General features: G+C 39.0%; 1 non-coding gene across 1 annotated transcript; it reads right to left on the reverse strand.

Annotated features, from left to right (window-relative positions):
- Positions 1 to 3,660: 3,660 nt before the first annotated feature.
- On the reverse strand, positions 3,661 to 3,762 carry LOC130038137 (U6 spliceosomal RNA). Its single transcript, XR_008794601.1, has one exon. It is a non-coding gene; the product is annotated as a U6 spliceosomal RNA (small nuclear RNA).
- Between the last annotated feature and the right edge of the window lie 637 nt (positions 3,763 to 4,399).

Consider the following 4,399-nt stretch of genomic DNA (forward strand, 5'->3'; position numbering starts at 1 on the left):
TCATAACTATATAAGAATAATGAAAAGAACATGACTGAATTAAAGAGGATATTTAAGACTGAGAGAAATGTAATATAGGAATTAAAAGGGTAAAGACCAGGAATCTAAATCTACAGTGTAATTTAATTTTTGTTCCTAGTACTTCTATAAAATCACAGAGAACTCTGAATTAACAAATACTGAGTCCTTGCTCCTAGGGGAAATATAGGGCTCAATTCTTATGAGCTCTGCTCATCTGATAAATTTATGTATTTTTGTATGTGTTTCTGTTTAAAGACACCTGATTTCATCAGTATTGTTGCTTCCTTTACATTAAACTCATGGCTAACAGCATGGTTACTCATACTGAAGGGAAGTTTATCTAATAAAAATAACTTTCTTGTGCCTAGAAATAGCAGACAATGGAGCGATAGCACAGCGGTAGGGCTTTGCCTTGCACGCAGTCAATATGGCCGACCCGAGTTCGATTCCTCCACCCCTCTTGGAGAGCCCAGCAAGCCACCGAGAGTATCTCGCCCGCAGGGCAGAGCCTGGCAAGCTACCCGTGACGTATTCCATATGCCAAACACAGTAACAACAAGTCTCACGATGGAGACGTTACTGGACCCCCTGGAGCAAATCAATGAACAACGGGAGGACTGTGACAGTGAACTGTGACATAAGCCATTTTTGTGGTAGTCATTTTTGACATGATTACCAAAATAAACAATCACATCAAAATGTCAAAATGTAGTTTAATGGAACTGACTAGGAAGAGGACACTTTCACAGCATTACTGTCAAAACATAAAGGCAGGGTGTAATTTTTTTCTGCCTTAATGGAACAGGACATATTGGGTAACTCAATACCCTCAACACTTCACTCTCTTGCATTTATCTGCATAAAACCATGGGAACAACAAGAGTATTGATCACAAATATATGTCAGTAAATAGGCATAATCACAAAGACAGAAAGAGAAATAAAGAAGATGGACTAAATTTGAAAGGCTATGCTGTTATTTAGCCATTATGGGGAAGTTAAGCTTTCTCTGTCAAGCAAGCTTTGTAATTTCAGCCTCTGTTCCTTTATTTTTCTGAGAATGCTTACTTTTTCATGAGAATTTTCTCTTCTTCAAGAGTGTTTTAATTTCTCTTTTTCCTGCTGATATTTTAATTTTATGTCCACTCTTTGTAGCCAAGTGCTACAAGTACCCGCCACCCAAACTAGACCAGCAGGAATCTCTACCCCAGGAATACCAATCCTAAACTGAGTCACACAGAATAGAAAATGGATGAAGATGATTCGTGCAGAGTGTGGCACCAGCAGACTTGGTCCCATAAATTCTATACAAAGAATTCCTCTCTATGATGAGTAAGACACTTTTTGGCTTCTTTCTAGATCAGTAGCTATTCTCCATTCTTTAGACTTCTCCTGTGATTTTGACCGATTCTAAAAGGTATGTGTGTTTTTGGAGTGTGTGGTATGTGGGTCTGTGTTGTAGGAGAATAGAGAGGGTGGTCTAAATTCATTTGAACCTTTTTTTCTACCTAACTCTAAACTTTTACTCGCAGATTGAGATAGAATAATTGAAATATGAATAATAATATTATGCACATATTTTAAGAGCAGAGAGTGTGACCTTGATATGTGATTGTGGGTAATATTCACCTATTTTTAATGCATTTGCTAGGTATTAAAAATGGGGGAGGGGGCGAGAGATATTATACAAGGGTAAGATTCTTGCCTTGCACTCAGGCATCTCTAGTTGTATCCTGCAAGCCCTTCCATGAGCAATCTCTGAATACTGAAAAAGGAATAAGTTCTGAGTTCCTCTGAATGAGTATCTCAACACCCCACCCCACCCACATACAAACGAACAGAAAAGCACTCCAGTCTAACAATCTTCAGCTTTATTTATTGACAGTTAAATTTCAATGGCCTGTGAGCTTGCGCTTAACTTTCTATCAATAGTAAAAGCATAGGGCTGATAGGGACTGGAAGGTTCTGGAAAGCAGTAGACAAATTTTTCTTTCCTTATTTCCTAAATGCCAGTGAAGAAAAAAAAGTCTATATGGTTAGTTTTCATTCGAGTAAATGAAATAAATCTTAAATAGCAAAAATTTCTTCAATTACATAATTTTAGTCTGATTATCTTTACTGTTGAGATGAAAAATTGGTTTTATAGTATGACATTCCAGGTTACTCCCACATTGTTTTTATTTGAAAATGAATTACAAAATTAACCCTGGTATTTTAAGAAAGCTACTCATAAAATCCTACTGAGTCCCTCCAGTCATCCATTTAATAAACATCTAGCAAGCACCTGCTGTGTTTTTACTCATAGAACTAAGCATTAGGAACACAGACACTACACTGAGAATGGATGACAGTAGGGAAATCTGGATGGTGACAGCTGACAGGATGACTGGATAAGAGACTTGATTTAACCATGGATGATTGTGCCTCCCAGACGTGGCATTCTTGGAATCATTTCTGAGGGATGTCTTCTTAGAATCTACCTTATTAACTATGGTAACAGATTTAAGGGGAACTCAGAAATAACTCAGGGATATGCCACTCTAGATGTCTAGAATCAGATTTCAAAGGTCAGAATGTTGCCTGAGTTTTCAAACATATGATGTATAACAACAATATACTACATGCAAATAAAAGGTAGAGTCAGAATACAGCATGGTGAGTGGGAGGTAGACTAGAGTTACTGGAAATCTTTTAGAAAACCTGAAGCAGGGCATATTAAACATTAGCAGATGGAAAGTCCCAGACTCATTTTTTCATGCTGAAAATATGGAAGTATGGATTCAATTTTGTATCCATTAGTACAATTGAAGACTAGGTAGCCCTTTGACATATTCCAGTCCCCTTCACCATGATGCAAAGGAATTTATATTTCAGTTATAAAGAGACACTCTTACCACCTTTAATTTTTTAAAGTACTCTGCAGTCCAGAGGGCCTCTTACTGATAGCTACACTGTCTAATTTCAAGAATTTCTTTATTGTTTCTGTGGCAAATTTGGAATAAGGATACTTTGTGATTGACTTGTGTGACAAGGGGTTCCTTTCCAGCTTGGAGGGATGAGTGATGGGCCTCAAGTCTGAGATCTCACCTTTTTCCAAGGTGTGCAACAACTTCTTCTAGGCTTTCTAGCCAACCTATTCTCCTTAGGTATTGTTGCAACTTGCCTTCCAAACCAGGGTTGACCTTCTATGTTAAGAAAAATGATGCTCTCAAGGGTGTCCGTGTCCTAATTAATACCTGAAACCTGCAATTTATGAATCTGTCACCTAATGCACAGGTCTTTAGAATTTTGATATGCAGATATTATGTAGGATTATCTGGGTAGAATATTGTTCTACCAGTCTTTGTAAACTAAGAAAGTTTGCAGGAGAATCATGTTTGAAACTCGTGAATAGCTGGTTTAGAAGATTAAAGAAGGGATCAAGGACAAACAACGGTCTCAAAAATATGGAACGCCCAAAAGTAGAGAGAAGGTAAAGGGGAAATTTTCTGCCCCCTTGAGGAAGATGAGGGGTTGGATGGGGAGTGGTGAAATATTGGTGGTGGAAAATACACTGGTGGAGGCATGAATGTTCGATCATTGTATGACTGAAACGGAAACAGGAAAGCTTTACATAAGCTCATGATGGGGATTCAATAAAAAATATATGAAAAGCTTTATGAATTTGTATGTCATGCTTGAACAGGGGCCATGCTAATCTCTTGTAACATTACAATTTTAATATACATGTGCTGAAGCAAACACAAACAGTGGTCTCTAAAAGTTGGCCTAGACAGGGCAATCTAGCATAGAACTTTCAGAAGGTATGTAGAGCTATTGAAACCTTGATTTTATCCTCGTGAAGCCCATTTTACAAATTCTGACCCCCTTAAATAAAAGATAGTAAAATTGGGGTGTAGGAGTTGTCACTGCAAATGTTAAAGCAGTAATAGGATGCTCTTACAAAGTTCCTTTCCTTAGGAGGTGCAGATGGGAGGAAGGAGGGCAAGAAATCCAGCTTTTCTTCCTGCTCTGGTATTACTGTATTTGGGGCTGGAGCAATAGAACAGCGGTAGGGCATTTGCCTTGCACACAGCCAACATGGCCGACCCAAGTTCAATTCCTCCACCCCTCTCGGAGAGCCAGGCATGCTACCGAGAGTATCTCGCCCGCCCAAAGGGCAGAGCCTGGCAAGCTCCCCGTGACGTATTGGGTATGCCAAACACAGTAACAACAAAGTCTCCAATGGAGACATTACTGGGCCTGCTCGAGCAAATTGATGAACAATGGGAGGACAGTGATATATTATGACATGCTCTACCATCCGCTCTACAGAACTGGCTTCCTCAGATCGTGGCCTAGTCCAAGCACTAAAGCAATTTGCTGCCACTTGAAAGATA

The sequence above is a fragment of the Sorex fumeus genome, unplaced genomic scaffold, assembly GCF_029834395.1.
Source record: "Sorex fumeus unplaced genomic scaffold, SorFum_2.1 ptg000006l, whole genome shotgun sequence".
NCBI lineage: Eukaryota > Metazoa > Chordata > Mammalia > Eulipotyphla > Soricidae > Sorex > Sorex fumeus.